Genomic DNA, 24,171 nt, shown 5'->3' on the forward strand with positions numbered 1-24,171 from the left:
AAACATGCACTTGTCAAGGTTCAGAGGCAAATTTTGCAAATATGGCAGTAGCCACCGATCAGCTTAAGATAAGATATACTTTATTGATCCCAAGTTGAAACATTTGCGTTACATCAGCATGTGTAACAGTTGTAATGCAGTGGTGTTTATTTACATCATTTAGTATAATCACACAAATTCTGTGTTTTATATTTAACAATTCTGTGTTCTTTATTTATTGATTGTTCAATACCTGACAAGGCCGGAGATGAAATATCTGCATACATCTTATAAGAGTATAATACATTATGTATAATATCAGTTAAAATAAGTGCTTCATCATAGTTAACATTGCTGGAGGTATGCACACATATTGATAGATGTCTTGTAATGCACTGTTGAGGAACCTGCGACCCAAGTTTTTCATTCAATGCATAACTACACCACAGTTGTGTAGGCCTATATGATATGTCAATAAACCTTAGAAAATCTTGAAATCTTGAACGGGATGTGCAAAATAGTCATTATATACAGTCTTTAATTAACTATTAGTAGAGAATAACGAGTAATGAATATACTTTATAAGGATCCTATTAATATCTAATAATAAAAATAATGAAATTCAATAACATGCTTTAACCACTAGGTGTCCCTTTATATCAGCTGTGCACCTTTATGGTGTAAATACAGCCTATCTACCAATTGGATCAAATATAAAAGTCAGCCGAATTAGTGTTGATACTGCAAGGAGACGTATTGTGTAAAAAGAAATGTAAGATGTTGTTTAATGGCTGATATATTTATGATCCACGTCACGTTTTCAGTTCCTCAGGTTTGTCTAGAGGCCTTCTCATCAGGGCTCTATAAATACAGAACTACGGCAGATATGTAATATGTAATGCAGCCGAACCGTGTATTACAATGCCGGTATGTGATGACTTTCAAAGAGAAAAGCAAGCACACTCGGAATAAGGTATTATTTTATTTTTTAAAAATGTTTTCGGTCTGTTTCCTGTATTTGTTAATGACAATGTGCTCTGAGATGTGAGACTGGAATTGCACAGGGGAAAATAACGTATCTTTAGATGCAGATTTTGTTAAACTAATATGTTTGCGCTGTGGACCAACACTATACATTGACGGGGAAGGGGGTAGTAACAAAGATAACACCATTAAACAGTTACACAACATAACAGAAATAATATCGATAGCAGCGTCCCTAGCAACCACCTTGGTAACAATGAAAACGTTGGACGCAATTTCCTGAAGTAATCTTCGTAATAACTAGCAAACTAAAGATCATGTACATCCACTGCACACATCATCTGAAATAACAACTCCTATTTCTCGCATCAAATGACATCAAAACGCATTTTAATGGCCAAACTAACTTTAAAATAGGCATTTTACACCGAGAATAAAACGAAGTTCGGCCATGTTTTTTTTCTGCAGGGAGAAATTTGAAGATCACGTGATGTCAAACAGAGCACATGGTGTAGGCCAAACGATAGCTGGGGATTCTGGGTAGTGTAGTGTCTTCTGCCATCCTTTACTCCGAAAAAAGATTTGTTTCTCCGAATCGAAGGGGAAAAATACAAAAGCATTGCACACAATTTAAACCAATCAATGTTGTGTAATTAACAAGGATAATCTGGTGTTTTTTAGTCAATGAGTAGTGCAGATATCACTGTAAAATCAATCGTCAGTAAGGGGAATACTTACTTCCGGGTGTACAATTCTCCGTTATCCAATGAGAATGGACGCTCACATTGCCTTTAAGGGCAGCCGACACAAACGAATGCCGTGCTTCCATGAGCGTCCATAGAAGCATATGGACATCCCGGAAAGCTGAAAATGGACGCTAAGGGCCCCCCCCTTGCGTTGAAAATGGACTCTAAGGCCCCCCCCCTTGCGTTGGAAAAAGCCGGCAGGGGACTTGACATAACGTCAACATTGGCCGACCTGGGAGTGAGGATGTGTTGAAAATAACAACAAATAATAAGCATACGTTTGAATCCAGAGACATACCTGTGTAATATGCCGGCCATTACTGTATCTGCCAATGTTCTCAATGCTGTGTGTTTTATCCCATTCTGCAAGTATATAGTATTTGCATCAATGATAAATAAAAGTGAAGTTCACCCCAGCCCCTTCATAGGATTTAATATGGTTATGATAGACTCAATGTTATTGACTAACACATTTATGGACTTAATACATAGATTAAAAAATCTCCAAGGCAAGGCGTCTTTAGCTACTCACAGTATGCAATTAGCAGAAAATAACAATGCCATGTGGCGTGTAATTATAAACGGGGATCAACCTCTTCCCCACTCATTACAGCGCCCTGACCTAAATGGTACCAAAAAAGTAATTTAAGCCCAAAAAGGCAGCAATTACATCAGTAAAGCTGTGTCATTTCTAAAAGCCGTCTGACCTCAGGGAGCCCTGACCAATGGAACTACTAATAAAGTCAACTTGTGAGAATAAAAAGCAAACGCCTGCCATTTCCCTGGCTTCTAATTATATATATATATATATATATATATATGTTTACATCAAGAGGCGTTTGTCCAATAAAGCCGTTTTAATTGCGCCTTCTTTTATTGTTTGCTCTAAATCCACTTGGCCTAATCCTAAAGAACCTTGGTCATATTTCCCTAGACAAAATGCAGCTGCTGCTATAAGCTTGTTCTCACATTAACCTCTAACGCCCCAGTCCTCATGTCTCCAGCTAGTGTTCACAAAGCTTTTGCTCAATTTACGAGTAGATTTATATTATAGTAAATGGTGTTTGTACCTTGTTGAACTTTCACAGTCTGGCGAATGCGAAAGAGGAAGAGCATCTGCAGCATATAGCCGCACAAATCCAATCCTACACACACAGACCATTACCCCTCAGAACCTCATATAGTATCAAGTGTATACTGCTCTCAGTAACATCATGACACGGTGATGATGAATGCTGGCAGTAGTTTCACACTAAGTGTTACTCTCATCTTCTGTGCTGGACGTGTACCATAAAGTTAGCTGCCACTACCCAATGGTGGAAAGTAACCAAGTACTGGTCTATTATGACATATTTGTACTTCCCTTTAGTATTTCTGTTTAAATGCTATCTTATATTTCTACTCCGCTACATTTCAGAGGCTAATATCATACTTTTTTTACTAAGTACAGTAAGAGTATAAAAGAGGAATTGATATAGAATTTGTACCATTTTAATCCGTAATATATGACTAGGTAGAATGTGATCTGAATTCTAAAATCAGTATGTTAGCAAATATCTCCGTCACAGTATTTTTGATTTTTACATTTGGTCTCTCACATAAATCAGCCTGAAGTTTACAGTTATTTTGCAATTTCGTACCTTACCTCAATCAAGGTAAGTCATTTTTTGCATTACCTTCAGCTGCTTCTCTAAAACAAAAATGTATTCATGCTTTCACTGTGTCGCAGCTGTTTTCAGATACATGTCACAACAGCACAAACTAGCAGAGGCATACAGTTATATTTGTGTTGACTGCTTGCTGGTCATAATCTCGCCTTGTTGTTTTCATGGACCGCTTGGTGACCCAGCCTTTCAGAAAATAAAACTAGTCTGTCTGACATAACACTTGATAAGGGAAATTCAAGACTAGGTAGAGGAGGACAATCATGAGGGTGTCAGAAGGTTGATTCTCCTCTTTCATAAAAGATAATGGGGAAGCGACAAAGTTTTCCAAAAATGTATTCATCCGCACAGAAACAAGCTCAGTGACTGACACAATTAAACATCTGCAAAAAAAATGCAATGCTCGGTGAGACATATTACTGTATGTGTTGCTTAACCACCCATGGCGTGGTTTTACAGACGGATTTAAACTAGCCTTAAAGGCAAACGTGATGTTTTTAAATTCGTGAATAGATGAGTGCAGAGCAGGGATCAGTTCATGTCCATCGAATTTGCTCCTTAATTGAATAGCCCGGTGCCCCCCCATTGCCTCACACACAGCTCGATCAGTCATAATTAAACCATGTCCCTGACAGGGCCTCTGAGATTAAATAGTCTAGGGATTTCACCCTCACCTTCGGCAAAGGGCACTTCTCAGACATTGGAGATGGAGACAAAAGTCTTCTGTCCGATCCTTCCGGTTGCAGCAGCCTCGAGGATTAGGCGGCTAATATTAATAGGGTAAATGGTATCCTGCAGAGCTGCCAGGAGCCTCCCTGCTCTTACTCTGAGAAAATGTAACATAACAGCCGCACAGAGATGCATGAGAGGACAGCTTTTGATGATTATATGACTGTGGGCCAAGCTGGTCCAGCTGGACTCACAGTTGCACACATAAGGATTGGCACAGAACAAGACTGAGATTATCACAGCTTGACGGGATGTTCTTGAGGTGTACAGGGTATAGGATATGATTACACAGAGGCTGTTTGCTGCCTCAATGTGGTAAACATCTAAGAAATGGGATGGAGTGTGAATATCCCGTGTGATATTCTGCTGAGGTTGACAGACAGCAGCATCAGAGCAGGGTTTCTTAGCAATAGATGCTGTTACTGATATAAGAAAAACGACTAACCCAGAAATGTTATTTATCTTATTTTAACTGTTAAGGAACTTGCAATCTATGATACAATCTCATCTTTAGTTCATTCAAGATGCAGCCTTTAAAAAACACTTTTGGTAGCAAACTTTCTTAACTTTAACTTGGATGTAAGGAACTACATGGTTTATATCGCAATTAAGCTAAATACAATGAGCATTATGGCTATAATTACACCTGCTCAAAGTCAGTTTCTTTCTGTTGGTTTTCTAGGGTGATAATAGGTGCTATTGAACTAAAAGCTAACATTGAAAGTGCACCACAGTGCTGCCAATTATCCAGCCAAGACCTGGCTGATGACGCTCTGAAATGATGTTTGCGTTTTACTGCTGTATGAATTATATTGACAAAGAGACTCTTTCTCAGCTGTCCATTATACCATTCCACACCTGGAAAACCACATGTTTACACCAGATGGTAGGAATATAATTGGCCCATTTAAGGGTGTAAAAAAAAATCTAGATTCAGATAAACCTATAGAATTGTTCTGCCTCTGCCTGAAACAACTAAAATAATAATATTCAATATGTACACCTCGAACTGACAGCTAATGCCTATATCTAATGTAATCCTAAATGACTAAATCAATTAACCATGTATTACTCATCATTAGCAAACGAGACACTTTTAATGTTTTGACAATAACGCTAAACAAATTAAGTTTGCATTTAATTAACAGTGGATGCTGAAATCTCAATTGTTGCAAAGCTATTTTCACAGGGAATAAAAAGAAAAAGCACGATTTAATCAGACGTTATACATGTAGGGGAATTTCACCTGTGTTTATAACACATTAATTGTAAAGCATTGAGGTTTTCAACCTTGCAAATACATACAGTCGCTTACTTGGGTGAGCTCAGACGGGTTGATCTTGATTGCTGATTTGATTAATTGTCTTTCAGGAAGTCAGTGGGATATAATTTTCACTCTTGTGCTTGTTATGCATGAGCACACCATGACAGAGCTAAAGATAATGTGTCCTAGACGGTTTTATACTGTCTTGTCTCATTTGTCCTCCTAAGCCCCGCTGAGAAAGTCTGACACTTTCTCATTTTATAAGTCTGAGTAGAACTTCTGATTAAATCTAACTAGCACAACTGCTGTGACTCTGGCGGAGGACCAATAAACCAACATGACAAGACACCAACCCAACTCTCTTTCGCTAAAACTCTTCTGCAATAAAAAGAAAAAAAAGAACTTTTAGGAAATCAATATAATGTGCTTGTACTTGATTAGGGCCCACAAGTTCATGTGTACGGGAGAAGAAAGTCCTATGTAGAAGGTCAGTAGCATAATTCAGTAATTCCCAGTTCTCTCGGAGATGGCACCACTTAAAGGACTTTATTTATATTCAAATAAAAGCCCACCGGGCCAGCAGCTTCAGCATGACACAGCCAAATACTTAGAGGGAACAGGAAGGACGGAGAAGGAGAAAGCAGAGTCCATGTGTTCAGCGGGTCGTCTTTCAAGCTGAGCTAGTTCAATCAGGCATGTTAATCAGGGGTCATCAACGTCCATGACAGCAAACATTCAATGAAAACGTTGCCACTGATGTTCAACAGAGATGAGTGGCTGTGTTTTCCACTGTCTAGCTTCACCAGGGATGCTGAAGGGGTTTACATTGCAAGAACTGTCTGTCGAACTTCAAGAAACCCCATTTTTTTTTTTTTAATTCCTCCAAAGTTGGACCTGCCTGAGAACGGCTTTATTACTTGGAGCTGAACGGAACGTCGCTGCCCTTGAGCTAAATGAGGATGACAATCTATGAGATGAGTCGGGGAAGACCGATTCAAATCCACTCTGAGTGACAAGTGACATAACTTTCAGATTGAGGACATTAATGAGTACATCTTCATCATGTGGAGTACATCAGTGTTCTATTATCGTCCAGTCTCATGCTCGTTTTTTGATAGTCCCCAGCTAGGAAAAGGATATCAATGTTGTTATAGATGTTTTCAGATATCAAGTTGTAGAAACAAAAATAAGCTTATAGACCGTAGGGGAATTATTTAAAACATTTTGGGGGATATTTTTTCGATGTGGAAATTAAGTTTCTGCACTAACATGTACCTCGAGTCATCCGGGCTCATTTCATGTTGAATTAATTAAAATACAGACACTTATTTACTTTGTGGAATTAGAAGAAGTATTCATCCAGTTCATATTCAGTCTGTGTTCATGTGCAAGTTATCAGTTCATTTTTATATCTTCCCCTATGTATCAAGATAAATATAGTACCTACTACCACCTCATTTGAGTGTGTTGTCTTCAAACTGGCCGGGTCTGCTCCGCTCCAGGTTGCCCTCATTTACTGCCCACCTAAAGCTTCCACTACCTTCCTGTCTGAGCTGTCTGAGTTACTCACCTCTCTCTGCTCCATGTCTCCATCAACTCTCCTGCTCGGTTATTTTAACATCCACGTGGACTCCACGTAACTGCACATTCGCTGCTGAATTCCTCTCACTTTTGGACTGCTTCAGCATCAAGCAACATGTCCAGGGCCCCACCCACATCAAAGGCCACACGCTGGATCTGGTGTGCTCTACCGGCTCTCCGCCCCCCGACCTACAGCGCCTCGACCTGGCTGTATCTGACCATCACGCCATCCTCTTCACTGTTCCGGTCTCTCTGCCCAGGCAGCATCCCAAACGCACCATTACGTTTAGGAACATCAAGACTGTGAGTGCACCAGCCCTATCCGACCTGATAGCTACCCACATGGCCTCAGGTCCCTCCGACTCCACTGTGGATGGCCTGGTAGCCCACTACAACACTGCCCTATCCTTCAGTCTCAAAAAAACTGGCCTCACAGTCCACCTCCTGGCCTTTCGTGAGCATATAAAAACATACAAGGAAGCTCTCTCCCATGCCAAGACACACTACTACTCCCGTCTCATTGGTGCTCAGCAAATCAACCCCAGAAGACTGTTCTCCACCATCAACCGCCTACTACGGCCCCCTGACACCCCCCAGCCCTCAGGGGCTCCCGATCTGTGCTCCAAATTCCTCGACTTCTTCCAGGCGAAAGTCGAGGACATCTATCGGCAGCTCCTGGTGACTGGCCCTTCCCCCCTACCTGCACCTCAGGCACCTGGTAACGCACCTCAAGCGCCACGCCTCTCCCACTCCAACCTCTCCTCCTTCTCCCCTGTGGATGCTCTCCAAGTGGCCAAACTGGTCAGCTCGGCCAAGACCTCCACCTGCTCCCTGGACCCCATGCCCACAGCCCTGGTCAAGGACTGCCTACCCACCCTCTGTCCCTACATGGTGGTCATCATCAACGCTTCTCTGGCTTCTGGTATAGTCCCCACCAGCTTCAAAATGGCCTCAGTCACCCCCATACTCAAAAAACCTGGCCTGGACCCCGACGACCTCCAGAACCACCGGCCGATCTCCAACCTTCCCTTCGTCAGCAAAACTCTGGAAAGAGTCCATCTGTACATGTCCAACCATGAGCTCTATGAGCCCTTCCAATCCGGCTTCAGACAGCAACACAGCACTGAGACCGCCCTCATCAAGATCACCAACGACCTCCTCATTGCTGCTGACTCTGGCCGCCTCAGCATCCTCATCCTCCTGGACCTCTCTGCAGCGTTTGACACCATCTCTCACAACATCCTCCTCACCCGCCTCTCAGACCTCCTGGGTGTCACTGGCACAGCACTGTCCTGGTTGACATCCTACCTCCACAACAGGAAACAGTTTGTCTCCATCAGTGGCTCAAACTCACCCCCAGCCCCAGTCCACCACGGTGTACCCCAGGGCTCTGTACTTGGCCCCCTCCTGTTCACCATTTACATGCTCTCCCTCGGCCAGATCATCCGACATCATGGACTCAACTTCCACTGCTACGCTGATGATACCCAACTCTATCTCAGCACCACTCCATCCTCCCAGCTCCCCCCTCAGTCTCTCATCAACTGCCTGCATGACATCAAGACATGGATGTCTTCAAACTATCTGAAGCTGAACAGCAGTAAAACAGAGCTCATGGTTGTGGCACCCAAGGCCCTGCTCCAGAAGGTTGGTGACTTCATCCTTGAGGTCGACGGCTGCTCCATCTCCCCATCTCCTGAAGCCCGCAACCTGGGTGTGATCCTCGACTCCACCCTTTCCTACCATTCCCATGTCAAATCAGTGACCAAATCGGCTTTCTACCACCTGCGGAACATTGCCAGACTCCGACCGTCACTCTCGGAGTCGGTTGCCGAGACCCTGGTGCATGCATTTGTCACCACCCGCTTGGACTACTGCAATGGTGTCCTGTTCGGGGTTCCCAACAAAACCCTGGACAGGCTCCAGTATGTCCAAAACTGTGCAGCTCGGGTCCTCACACACACAAAGCCGTGGCAGCACATCACTCCCACCCTCATCCACCTCCACTGGTTGCCGGTCAAGTTCCGCATAACTTACAAAGTCCTCCTCCTGACCTACAAGTCTCTCCATGCCCTTGCCCCCCAGTACCTATCGGACATCCTCCACCCACATGCCCCACCCCGGAACCTGCGGTCTTCAGACTCTGGCCTCCTCACCACCCCCCGCACCAAACTGAGAACCTTCAGGGACAGAGCCTTCAGTGTTGCAGCCCCCACCCTCTGGAACGCTCTCCCTGCGGAGATTCGCAACATCCCCACACTGGACGCCTTCAAAAGGGCCCTCAAGTCCCATCTGTTTATCAAGGCTTTCGGCCCTTAAATCGATCTGTTGTTTTGTCTGTCTGACCTTTGTTTTGTTTTGTTTTGTTTGTGCTTGCCCTATTCCTGTAAATCGACCTTGGGTCCCTTGAAAGGCGGTATAGAAATATCAGTTATTATTATTATTATTAAGATAAATAATTATTCAACAGTTTTCTCTGACAGTGAAGCCAAAACTATGGCATTGTTTTCCCAAATGAAGAAAATATAGCGAAAAAGTGTATTTATTGGTTTAATTTATTTCAAATAACTAGGTTGTTATATCATGTCTCTTTTTACCTTTAGATATCTTTAATGCAGAGTAAATCAAGCAAATGTATTGGATCCAAGCTGGGAAGCTAGTTGTATTGCTTATATCCTTTGACTTGCCCCAAATCTGTTTCCCCCCAAGTACCTTAATCCGTATCAGCCCTCACTCTGTAAACAGGGGAATTTGTCTTGAATCATCCGTATTACTCAGTATCTGGTACTCGCTGTTTGTTGACGATGAGTGATGATCAGTGTGACTCTAGTCATACTTAACCCGGAGATAAAACCCTCAGGTGACTTTGTTCTTAATCACCTCATGCAAATCATGTCATTAATGTGTTTTGCTTTAGACTACATCAAAGGCTCAGTCAATGTAGGTGAAGTGTAATTGGCACAGAGAGTACAAGCACAAGTGTAACTCCAGAAGTGTTGCGTGTCCTATCATCATTTATCAAACACTCTTGTAGTCATACATATGCATGCTGTAAGATGACGTTCGTGCATTGTAAATACCAAATCATGCTCTGAGAAAATGGAAAATGAATGTCAAAGTAAATTAGCGTAGAATCCACATCCTTAAAAAAACATTTGCACATGTGTATTCTGTACAGTATCATAAGTACGTCATGCATTAACAACATGCAACAATAACTTCAGCAGCTAATTGACTGCAGGGTTTAATTTATGCTTTTTTTGACTGCTTGTTACTTCCTTTGATATGTGCACACAGGAGATGGAGAGCTAAAAGAAGAACAGCATGCATTATGCTTCAATGCGGAACATGATGACGTGGCTGCTCTAGAAAAGTCAATAAGATATGAGTTTGTGTAATGGCAACATCACTTCATTCTTACTTTATGTAGTTTGCAGGAGAACAAATTGAAGCTAAATATGTTTCTATTCCGCTAATAATAGAGGCCATACATCCTGTGAGTGCATATGAGAGCACATATTTCATTTTAAGCGTTATTATTGTCATTGGTGGAAAAAAACACATTGGTGAAGTTCCCCACATTATACTGTAGTCTGTCCACATGCCCTGTGGATCTCACTGGCCTCGCCCCCCCCCCCCCACTGAGGCACCAGCTGTGCAGACTCGTATACTCCAACACCTCTCCCCCAGCTAAACCTTCTCCATGTGACCTAGCCCTTAGACCATCCGACCACGTACACGTCATGCTGCACTCTCAGTCCTTACTGATTTCATGACTGAACAATGCTCTAAACGCCAGCTGACAGCTGTCAACACCATCATGGATCCATAATGCAAGGATTTAAAGAATTTAATAAAATGAATATCTTAACAAACCCGTCTTCTAATAGTTAGAAATTGCACATGTTTCAATTGACTGGACCCTATACATATTTGGCTACTTCCTTTGAAGACAAATTGAGAATAAATGTGAAAGGCTCCGTAGCGTCTCTATCCACGAGTGTATATAGAGAATAGTGACATTTTATTCTTAAAGTATTTCACATTTATTATCCTATACCATTCAGTAAGTTGATGTCTTTTAAAGTCATTTGGAAAAAAAGATCCCTACAGATTAATACTGAGATTGTTCTCAAAAAAGCTTATTGGGATTATTGATAAACCTACACATTTCTTCTATGCCTACTTTTAAGTTGCTGCCATTAGGTAGATGGTCTCCATGGTAAACAATAAAGAGCATTTTTGGTTTTATTCCAGAAGCCATTAGACTAGTAACACAGCCACAGTACAATACACTTGTGTATAGACTGATAAATGCACCTGTAGTTTTGACCTTTAACACTTGACCTGTGTGTTACGTATACTGTATTGCTGCTTTAATGTCTTTTTAACACTTGTCATTGTTATCTTTTTAGACATGTATTCAACCAGAGTTCTTGAATCTTCTATGAATTTCTCTTTGAATTAAATATGAAATGCCAAATGTAGAAGGAAGTATCAATAACTAACATACAGTGATATTAATATTACACATTGTGTACTTTTACTGTGTCCTCGATTTTTCCAACCAGAACGATCATTTGTCTTCAGTGCTTACTGCATTCCTTCAGCTGTCTAGTTTTTGCAATGCACTTGCAGCTCTCCTTCAGATTGTGACAGAAATGCTGATGCAGAGGTTGTGCGCTACGGCACGGAGAGGAAGAGAGGGGTCTGATGGGGGGTCGTGCCACTCAGTTCATGCTCACAATGCACATGTGCTTTGTTCCTCAGGGAGGCGAGGCACAGACGCTGACTCTCCTTCTCCCCTGGCCTGCTTTAACCGTCAGGCCGAAGTGTGACACTAGAAGTGTCAGATGGGAGTGCATGTCAAGTGTGCAACCGAATACCCCAGGGGCCAACATGGATATGTGCCCTCAAGCATAACTAGTACCTCTGTGAGGTCCATGTCGGAATCGTGTTCCATTGATAAAGCTTCATGTTATTTAAAGCAACATCCACTCTAAACCTTAACCTCTTCAGGCATACCATCATATATTATTAGGACGCTCTAACTCAAATGTTGATTCCACGTGAAGTGATCTCACCGAGAAACTGGGAACAAAAGTCTGTGTGTGTTCCTTCGGGATTACTGGCCGATGTATTTTACATAAACATTTAAGGATAAATAAAATAGATCCTTCAACTGAAGTCGAACCTTTTTAGTGATTCATTGTGTACCCGAGTGGCTACAGAAATAGCAGCAGTATAACTGAAGTGACTCCCAGGGGTGGCAGAGGTTTAAATGTGAACCACTGCAAGAAGCACTAACAGTGGTGTTCTAAATTAGACTGCTCCCCAACATCCAATAATAACTTGAATTAAAACAATATACTTTTGACGTTAATGTGATACAACAGTTGTGTTAGTGGAAGGTGGATTCTTCACTTTCTTTAACTTTCATCACGCTGGGAGTTGCATGTTTAATCAATCGTGACTTTTCATGAAACCGTATTATTATATAACGGAGCGAAACAAAAGTTGAAGACTATGGTGTCCATGCTTTAGAATGGCCCAAACACATTTGCATTATGAGAAACGTGCTGTAGTTTGACGGTTGGCCAGTTTTATAATCCCAGAACGTCAACAAGCGCTCCGATCTGTGTGCATCACTTTTAAATGTCCCCGTTTCCGTTGTGCTATGAGCTTTTGGCAGCGTTTAGTAAATGCAGTGCTTTTGGAAAAAGGCTCGGCATGTTTTGTCGAGTTGGTTAAGATGTATCTTCATTTTCATGGTTTTGGCACATTTGTGTTTTCTTTTATTTGTATAGTTTTTTAAAGTAATATTTCTCCTAATGGAAGTGTTTTCGGCCGTTGTAGCGTGTCAGCACCTGTCGGCCACCGTAGAAGACATTTTGGCTGTAGCTCAATGGTCAAAGCACATTCTTGAATATACTTGCTACAGAGATTCCAAATTCATACATGTACGTGTCAAAATAGACTTAAACTAAAAAATTACCAGTTTTGTTCTCAGTGAGTCTTGTTCTCATTAAAAATAGATTTCTTATCTGGCCAATGCTTATTTAGACTCTACAGCTGTATACTTTTTTTTCCTTTATCCAGTGCAAACCTGGCAAATGAAATTCTACTCTCTGGAGGGACTGCTTGCCAAGTGGATGTGTTTACAATGTCATATTTCACGGCTGCTTTGCATGGTTATAATCAGGGTCACACTTCCACACAAAGATAAAAGCAGTGGAAGTGTTTTTTTCTTCTATTTATTTCAACGGAAGAAAGTATTTTGTCATGCTTTTGTCTAACAAAGAAAGATACAGGATTCATTTAAATGCAATATTTCATTCCAGTAGGAGGCTTGTCTACAAGATGAATTGGACACTGATTTATAATAACAATTTAGCAAGCAATTCACTGACCTGCTAAAGTGGAATGAATCTCAACATATTTCTAAAAAGCATGCTAGCTTTTAAGCATGAATCATTTTTTAAATGTTGTATACAAGACTGAGGCTCTAGGTGGGAGATTGGCCAATTATGAACTGCAGTACTAATAGGATTATAAAATTAATTATTATATATTCCAACAAAATCATAATCTGCCATACAAATTCAACTTAGTAAAAAAAAGAAGGGAACATCTCGTTTCTGTGTATATGTACTATTTGTATATTTTTCTGGGTTAATAATGAACATCAGTGATAAAGTAAAGTAACTTAAATGGCATTTACCCTTGCAACTTCTCCAGTTTCTTTATTGGGAGACTGCAGTGCTCAATTGCTGCTGGAAACACATTGTCCAATACTTCCTGTTCTCCTCCCACTCAGCTATGACTGGAACAATACAACCACAACGGGAAATTGGCATTTTAGCAAGGGACTCAACTTCTGTGTACTGTAGGCAGAGGACATTATTATTCATCACTCTGTGTCATATTTAGAACACACATATGTTTATGCATGGGAAATGGCTTATTCATTATTACCATATGAACTTGCTTTGAACTGGATTCTTTGAACGTTATTTCACTAGGCTCATTAATATGACGAAGGATGTCCAATCAGGTATGCAGTTTGGTGTTATAGGTGGGTATCTCTTTTTGTATCATTTCCTGTGCTGTATATGATGAGACTCTGAGCCCCAATGTGCACTGCAATACTTTTCACATCCTGAATCTATCGGGAATGAGGATAAGCACCTCCCTCCGAGGCCACGGCTGTCTAATGGAGAAAGTTGGCCTGTCCCATGTTTCTGCTTTGTGAGTCAATGAGTTTGAATTTCATTTCCAGAGATGTCATAAGGGGGCCCTGAATCTGTGAGTGTGTTGATTAAAACCCTATTTGAATCCACCAAAAACTGTGCCAAGCCTCAGTGGGTGATTTACTGTAGATGGAAAAAAATACATTATTCAAGTCAAGCTGATGTTATTTTCTATTTTGTGTTGTGAATGGGGCTGTAGGAATTCAAGAAGCAGTCAATCGTTTTGAGAAACACACTTGTCGGCCATCAAACCCCTTGTCAGGTGTAAAGATTGGTTTGGATTGCATCTCTGTATGTGTACAGCACATCAATCCAAATACACAGTGTAGGACAGTGTAGGACTGTAGGACCATCATGACTTAAAACAAGATAAAACATCCAACTTTTTAGGGATGAACCAATTTAGATCTTCTCAGCCAATGGCGATAATTGTATGTTTTTGCCGATATTAATGCCAATGTTTTTTTGTTATGTATTCTACTTTTGTGCCACGGTAATAGATGCATTGGTTTTGTTTTTTGAATATATGAACGGTTTGTGAATAAGGACAAATCTCCCAAAATACCTTTTACCTAGTGTCTTTAGTCTGCTGCACTATTACCTATAGATGTGTTGTTCCAACAATCAGCGGTTCCCTCTGTTCCTCATAATCCAATCCACTTTATTTATATAGCACAGTTTAAAAACAGAGGGTTTGCCAAAGTGCTTTACAATGAACATAACATTATAATAAAATATAATGTTACACAAATAGATAAAAAGCACACATAAGAATAAATACAAGGCACATAAAGGCTATGGACAGACATTAAAAGCATACAAATAGGTATGACAGCTCAGACTGACTGGTAAGCGAGGGAAAAGAGGTGGGTCTTTAGGCGGTAATCCATTATTACCCATCTTTTCTTGATGATAATAAATGAGTGTCACATTTTAAATAAACCATTTGAAGCCAAACTAAGTGAATAGGCCACACCCATTTTTATTTTATTAAAACATATTGGTTTGCTAGACTTGTGATTTCCTTCCACCAAAAATAAGACTTGTCCATCTAAACATAACAGTGGTTGAAAGTATGAATACATCTTTGAGGACATTTTTGACAAACACACTGTCACCACACTTAACCTGCTGCTTTATTACAAAAGAACACTGTGTTCCTGTCTTCAGAAGCAGGTTCACTCACACAGTAATTGTTGCAACTTTGTCTTGTTAAAATATTTTGTAACCTTCACACTCTGTCTGTTCAGGTACTGTGTAACCCATGCCCACGACACCCATCATCTTAATAAGGACTTGTGTCAAAAAGGACATCGGAACACTTTGTTCTGACAGCAGGTATTTCTAATTGGACCTATTTATTTGTAAGGCTGGTTGGCTAGGAAACACGGACGACAGATGATTTAATAAAGTACTACTTTTAATGAAAGTCAACATTCAAGAGTAGTCACACACAATTTATTTGAGAACAGCGTCACAATTAATGGTGCAATCCAGATCTAGAAGTGCCAATTTCAGAGTGTGCGCCCTTCATCTTCTCCAGATGTTTTAGCAGCTTCTACGTACAAAGTCACTTGCCATCCTTCTTTTGATTAGAGCTGCAATAGGACTCGTCCAAACCTGGTCACTAACTCTTTTTATGAGACAGCCTGATTAAAAATAAAAGGATGAATGAATAAATGGCTTATAATAAATAAATAAGCATTGAAAACACGGCATGTCTAAGAAGTAACAACAGTGCGTGCTAGCTAGTGTTGTCACGATACCAACATTTTGGTTTCGATACCGATACCAAGTCAAGAATTGCAATTCATATTCTTTTTTGATACTTTTCTTTTAACATTTTCATGATCAATAAAATTGTAGTTTATCTGTTAAGTGTTTTCTTACAACGTGGTCTCTTCTTTATACTTGCGTTTATGTGATTTCTTTGATAGTTAACTTTATATTTTATTAACATGTAATAGTACAGTAATATAAATAATTATTGACAAAATGTACATTGGTAAGTTAGCTAAAAATATAGTCATATTAGACAGTTATCATTGCCATTAATTGCCTCGTCAAACTACGAAAACGTTCGTTTGTCACAAAATAAATTACACTTGTTTGACTTAGATTTGAGGGCATGGCTTGAGCATGATGTAATTATGTTATCTATCACATTCGCTAACCTGTCTGTCTTTAAATTCTTTAAACAGCTCTGGATGCCGGTCGGCGGGTGCTTAGCCAAGTCTGATGTGTTGGCTCCCTTGGTTTGCAGGGATCTAAACCATGTCTCACAGACAGGCCTCGTGGTGTCCGTAGGCTTGCCCTCACTGTCAGAGATATAGCTCAAATACTTCCAAATGTAGCTTCTGGCGTCTTTTTTGTCAACAAGCCGAGGCGCAGCGGCAGTTGCACTCCCACTTGCAGCCACTTGCTCCCCGTTTTCTCACATGCTCTGGCAGCTAGCGCGTGCACGAGAGAGGGGAGGCACGTAGAGCGTGCTTGAGAGGAGCGGGACTGCAGACACGGCTGCAGTGCAGGGAGTGGAAGCAGAGCACTGAACACACACGGCTCTTATTAAAACAGCGCTTTCTCACCGGAGTACTTTCCCCCGTCATTCTTAAAGTACCGATACTAATGAAACGGAGGAATCGTAACATTTTTAACAGCAGGGTATCGTGGTACCTTTCAAGTATCGGTACACCGTGCAACACTAGTGCTAGCCCAGTGGAGTCGAATAAATACAATCTTAAACAACAAGGATCTTGGATACCTCTGACACATTGTCTTTAAAATATATTCTAATTAAAATTATCCCTGATCTTTTTAACATGTCATGACCCCTATGACCCGAATGAATACAACCTATACCTACAGCGGGTCAACATGTCATGACCCGCGGTTGGTATAGGTTGGTATAGGTTGATAGCATTCCTTCAACAACAGGGTCCAGTTCTTGAAAGACACACTGGCAGTTTATCAGATCAGGAATGTAGATTTCTGTAAACTTTGTATTTGATCCAATTAGAAACAATTACAAAATACCACTTATATTGCAGATCACAAAAGAAAAGACATGAGTCGTTGTATTTTCTCCGTTCTGCTTTGAGTCCAGAGTTCCATCACAGGATAGTTAAATAATCAGCAAAATATGTACACAGCGAACATTTATGTTTTCACTTTGAGATTCTACTATTCTCAAACAGTGATGTTTTGTGTGCCTATTTCAATAAAAAGTCTGTAATAATTGTGTATCAGTCAAGTTATGGAAGACAAAACACTGACATTTCCCATTCAGTAAATACACAGTACAAAGACAAGTGATCACCCTTGAAGCCAGAATAATTGAACACAAATCCTACAGTAATGATGTTGCTGCGTGAAAGAGCACAGGGCTTCTCATCAGCCTTGTATCATTTAGCAAGCTCTGCTGCTATTGCTCTGTAACTTTCCCTTTTGAACCTTTTCATCTATACAGTCTATGCCTTTTGACAAATTGTAAAATGCAATCTGGCAAGCCAATGCTCCCCTAATTATTATTTCACAGTTTCACTATGAATATGTTTGCTTACACATTTTTGATTTAGGACAGGATATTGACTACTTTTGCCAATCCTGGAGTTATCAGGTTTAGTTATTCAGCTGATCAAAGCCGAAGACTTCCATTTAAGTAGCGGTTACACACTATCCAAAAAAACGTTATGACCGAAATCTGATCAGCTCATTTTCTGACAGGTTTTTATATAAATGGATCAGGACAGAAAGTGAGTCAATCTTTTTTCATGAAACTTTCAGAATCTCTTTCCACAGATGTTACATGTTGATGTATACAAGACATGAACAAGTGGATTTTGCACAATAGGTGACCTTTAAAAAATGTTACCCACAGTCTTACTCAAACTCATGTCATTGTTTAATGAGACCAGAGTTTAATCTAGAAACCTGTTCAGCTAATTAACTAATCATACACTAGACATTGATCTCTAGGGTTAAGGTTTTTTGGGAAGCAGATCATTTTTTTAAACAGATTTTGAGATGTGCTTAAATGTAATTGGATATGCCTGAAAAAGAGAAATATAATGTGATGAGTATCTGAACATTGCATAAGAAAGTTCAGATGATTTTTTTATGTATTGCAAGAGATGAATCGGGTCAGAAAAAGGTCAATGATATTAGCAGTGTGAGCAGCGGTGACACAGACAGACAGGATGTACCTTAGAGGGTTATCAAGAATAACTTTTATCCAATGACCTTCTCCCTCTGTCTGTGTCTGTGTATTCTCTTGTTCCGATTAACCCAGCCAAATGTTTTTTTTGTTTTGTATCTATATCTACGCCGGGATCCGGAGTCGAGGCTGATCCTCTTGCTGTAGTCCTGTGTCCTGGATCCTCTATCCTGAGTTCTGGATTAAGTCGTAGACTTCGGGTCGTGGCTGAACCTGTCTCTGCGGTCCTGCCTTGGGTCTCGTCATGCTGCTTCCCTGATGGCTTCCACAGGATTGTAGCTGACATCCTCGTGGATTCATCTTCTTATTACAGACACATGCATTTCCTAACATTCGGTCTATATGCTGTAAAATGTATTATCTCTTCGATTTACACACGGCATCTATTGCACGTCTGTCCGTCCTGGGAGAGGGATCCCTCCTCTGTTGCTCTCCCTGAGGTTTCTCCCATGTTCCCCTTAAACTGTGGGTTTTCTCTGGAAGTTTTTCCTTGTACGATGTGAGGGTCTAAGGACAGAGGGTCTAAGGACAGAGGGTGTCGTTTTTCTCATACTGATATTCTGAACAATCTGTGTTATTGTATTTGCTGTAAAGTGTCTCTACTGTAGGCTATTTTTATTATATGTACAGCACTTTGGCTCGACCAAAAATCGTTTATAGATGTGCTATATAAATAATACTTGATTTGATTATTCAGACATAGGTATGTGACCTCGTCTTTGTACCATGTTTTTCATGTTTTTTGATCAGTTCCTACATATTCAAAGCCTGCGTTAGCAAGCTATAACACACATTATTGTACTCTAAATCAGGGGTGTCAAACTCAATTTCATCACGGGCCACATCAGCATTATGGTTGCACTGAAAGGGCCGGTTGTAACTTTAAGATTATATAATATACATATATAAATATTGAATATATATAAAATAATGTATTATATTACATTATTGCCTCTGCATTGGATTATTATCGGATAGGGTACGTCTGAAAGCAGAAGTCTAGGGCAATAATTGCAAGTCTCTTCAGTGAGAATGTCACAATATCATTTTAAAAGAAAAGCCACGTTCTGGAAAAACAAAAAACAGAAGGGACATTTTGAAAGTGAAAGTGAAATAAAAAAAATAAAAATTAATGTTTGAGAAAAAGGCTAATTCTAAGACAAAAAAAGTAAAATTCGGAGAAAAAATGCATATGTTGAAGAAAAAAAGTCAAATTCTGAGAAAAAGTCAAATTTGAGATGCATTGTGGGACATGTCGTTTACGGGCAACGTGCTTCTGTAATGCATGTAACCGTATAATAAACATATTATATTCTTTGCAAGCTCTTGTGGGGCCACATACAATGAAGTCGCGGGCCGGATTTGGCCCCCGAGCCTTGAGTTTGACACCCCTGCTCTAAATAGTGTACAAAACTTGGGTTTGGCCTATCTCAAATTCTACCCTTTTCATTTGTAATTTACTTTGGACTACATGTTCCAAAGGCTTATCATTGTCGGGTTTCCAGCTTGACTTTAATGAATTACGCAGACATTTAAATGTCCCATCAGCCTCTTCCCTTGAGGATCAGTGGTGTGGGTCAGTTTGATCTCTCAGCCGCAGTCTTTCAAGTTGCCTACTTTGGGTAATATTTTCTTATCTGAAAGGGTGAGGCTGTTGAAAGAAAACCATGTACATCACTGCTTGGACAGCACATACTGTATCTGGCTAATCCCTTGAACCTGAAGGCAACCCGTGCATCATTACTCTTTCATGTGTCGGGCAAGCGGCTGGGTTGTCATCACTGGCAGAGAACGTGTCAAAGTGGATGTTTACATCAATAATTCAAACTGAGGGCTCGGAGAGTCATAACAGCTGAGTTCGGGTCGGGGTTACCCTTTAATATTTTCTACAGTTCGTCCATGAGCCGACACATTTCCCAAAGTGCTGCATTGTTTTAGGATTGCAGGTTATGAAACCAAACTGGAAGGCATAGCAGAGAGATATAATATTTCAGACTAGTTTTTTTTGGCCAGTCATAGACCATATGTTATGTTAGAAATGTAATCTTACACAAAGGCGAAAGGGTTACAACTTTTACAAATATAAGGAGAAAAGGACGATGGTTTGACAGAAAATTATGACATCCTGGTAGTTTTTAAGATCAGGCTCTAAGCTATCAATGTGGTTGTGTATCTAATGCTAGCTAGCTCTATCCAATGTCAGCATATTTAGTATAATGGGAATAAACAGACTTCAAAATAATGTCCAAATTCGCAAAATGAACTAGTGAATTTGCCTTAGTGTAATGTGCCGTAATTGGTCAAGTCATTGTGTGTGCTGTTCCAATTTCTTTATCCCTGACGTTGCTTTGGAAGTGTACACACGCCATTACATAGTAGGTCAAATGCTCCATGGAGACCATGAAAACAAACAGTACCTTATTGTTTCTTTTCACCACATGGGCTCATTGTAATTTAAAAAAATGATGGTGGCCAGAAACACTGCTTTGAATCAGTGAACTGAATTAAACTAGGTTGATGTGAAAAGTTAATAAGGGATGCCTTTTGCCCCTAAACAGTTACAGCTCTTTGGTTAAAAATGCCTCTTCAACTTTAAGCTCCCAGCGGCATTCAAAAGGAAATTGTGGTTAAAATGAGACGCATCCAGATGTGAATGTGTTAAACGATGTAAATGTTAAACACGACATAAGTGTGAAGCAAGTAAGATCAGCCTTTTCTTGGATGAGAAAAGGGTGCATCGGTTGTCCCATCAGGACATAAAGGTCCTCATCTGAATCCACGATGCAGGGTCCTGTCTCCACGCAGACAGCTGCCGCCAGACATCTTCAATAGCAAACCTCCAGAGTGTGAGGGCGTAGAAATCTAGAAGTCCTCTTCCGAGCAAATCTCTTGTGATGATGATATAAATGTCGGCAAAGTCTATCGTATACACTAATGTCAGAAGAATGGAGTCATGCGGGTATTACTTTGCTGTTTTTTGTGTGTGTAATTTGCCAGAGATGACTAAGCCACGGTTATAAAAGGCCACGATACAGAAGTACGTCCGAGAATAACAGAGACTATCTTACACTTAATGGTTAAAAAAGAGGCCTTGTTAAAAAACGATTATCAAGGGAAAACATGATATATTTATTTTTATTTATTTATGTATTCATTTATTTAACAGGGACAGTGCACATTAATGCACATTTCTGTAAACGTGCCAGAGTTAGCCAAGAGGCTATTTTTCATCTGTAGTCCCTGGACAGATTTTAAAAGTCAACCTAAAACACATTTCATTTTAAACAAGTAAATACAATACATTTAAAACAAGCAACAGTCATTACTGGGATACTTAAATAAAACAATTTAAAATATAGAACATTAAAACAAAACAAAACAAAAGAACATGTTAAAACACAGGCGGTGGGTTGTAAGGAGCAGAAGATTGGGTCAGTGTTGGCAGAGCTGATTCCTCACTAACCAGGTTTTGAGTAGGGATTTAAATAAAGTGAATGTGGTCTGGTCTCTGATTGGAGGTGGGATCGAGTTCCATTGCTGAGCAGCTTTAACAGGAAATGAAGACTGACTGAAAGAACTTTTTCTGAGTGGAATAATGCAATCTCCTCTCGCTGCACCTCTTGTTACCCTAGTGCAGTTGTGCGTATGTTAATAAACTGTCTAAGAGGAGGCGAGGTAAGGCCGTTGACAATCTTGTAGAAAAGGTAAGCATGTGCATGTTCAATGAGGTTTTCCCAGCTTAGCAAGTTGTCTTTTTGGAGTATTGGGCAGTGATGCGAAAAAACTGATTTGTTGTCCAGTATTTTGAGTGTTTGTTTGTACAATGACTCCAGTGGTTGTAATGTTGTTGTCCTGGCATGTGACCAGGTCGTTAAACAGTAGGTGATGTGTGAGAGAACCATAGAGTGTGTGTACATCAGAGATGCCTCAATTGACAGGTAATCTCTGGTAAACCTAAAATTCGACAGACTGAATTTGACCCTATTATTATATTGACACTTGATTAATCCCTGTCCCTCCATATGTGTCATATTTTATACAGCTACCCACTCCATTTGTCTGTAAATGATATGAGGTATTGTTACGTGCCAGGCAGGCTGTACATGTGTGGTTTTCCTTCCCTCCTGTGTTTCTCTCTTCTCCCTGTCTTCTGCACAGCTAATCAGCAGCTGATCGGTATCTGCCTGTGCACCTGAGTCTGATGGCTGATTGGATCCTCTCACCCTCAGCTGGCCTATCAGCAACCAGGGCCGACCATAAAGGAGGCACCCAGGAAGTCTTCTCTCTCTCACTCTGGGCCTGTTGCTGAGGAAGGAACACGGCTGTGTTTAGCAACTAAAGCTATTTGAATAATCTGAACTTTGTTAATGTGTGTGTGTTTAGAGGTGGAGGAGTTAGGTAAGTCTGGGGTACCCTGTACATTTCTCACCACCGAGCTAACTATTGTTTAGACACACTAGGTAAGCGGATTGTTGCCACCCCTGTATATTGTTTTGTCAAATTCTTTGTAGTTAGTTAGTGAGGGTTTTTGTTTGAGTTTGGTTTCAAAGGATAGTTGTAGAGATAGGCCTGGTTTTTGTTATGCTTGTTTCTTTTGTTTGGCACAATCCTTTGACTCCTCCTCCTCCTCACAAACAGAGTTTCTGTTTAATTGTATTATCTGATAGGTTACAAGGAATAAATCTTTTGTCAACCTTTACTCTGACTCTCTCATACTTATTGGTTGTACGTTATTGTCTCCAGGTCCCCTAGACTTTAGTGGGGACGTAACAAATGGGGGCTCGTCCGAGAAATCTATTTTCCTGAAATAAAAACAACCAATAATTGAGAAGTCATTGTAGGTGTTGTACATTGGCTGAAAAATGGGTTTTGACTTACAGGACTTTATTGAAAGTCCAAGTGTTGATACGTTGTATTCCTGTCGCAAAGATGACATGTTATGTATCGCAGCTCACTTTAACATTTCAGTAGACAAGTATAAAGTAAAAAAAGAGATAAGAGAGAAAATCCTGCAAAAACTAGAGGAGTTAAAGATTCTTGTAATCCCAAGCATGTCAACTCAGCCTAGGGCTGAGGTGTCTATTGAAGATGATAAGGAAAGAGTATTAGCTACACCTAGAGTTGACAAGTTTAGTCCTCAAGCTCCTCCTGCAACGCTTCCTAGGTTTGAGGCTTTCTCTCCGGGTAGCTTAGGTGCAAGTAGTGATGCCAAACTAAAAGTTCGTCTTGTCCGTCTTCAGATGGAGGGCCAGGAAAAGGAGCGTAGAGCGGACTATGAACACAGGCTGCAGATTCGCAAGTTAGAGATAGAAGCTGAGAAAGAAATCACGTTAAAGCGGCTTGAAGTTGATGCCCTGAGAATCTCTTCAGAGCAGACATTTGAGAGGTCAAGACCTTCACATACAGTCTCTCATACAAAGAGTTTTGATGTTAGTAAAAATATTGCTTTAGTGCCAACTTTTAGAGAGTCAGAGGTTGACTCATATTTTTGTGCTTTTGAGAGAATTGCTACCGCACTGGTCTGGCCTAAAGACATGTGGCCAATCCTACTTCAGTGCAAATTAGTAGGTAAGGCTCAGGAAGTGGTATCTTCACTTTCTTTGGAAGAAAGCTTGCAGTACGAAGTGCTTAAAGAGTCGATATTGCGTGCTTATGAGCTTGTGCCGGAGGCCTACAGACAAAAGTTCAGAAACCATAAAAAGTCTGCTACGCAGACATTTGTTGAGTTTGCGCGAGAGAAGGGCATTCTCTTTGATAAATG

The sequence above is a fragment of the Pseudochaenichthys georgianus genome, chromosome 6 (genome assembly GCF_902827115.2).
Source record: "Pseudochaenichthys georgianus chromosome 6, fPseGeo1.2, whole genome shotgun sequence".
NCBI classification, from domain to species: Eukaryota; Metazoa; Chordata; class Actinopteri; order Perciformes; family Channichthyidae; genus Pseudochaenichthys; species Pseudochaenichthys georgianus.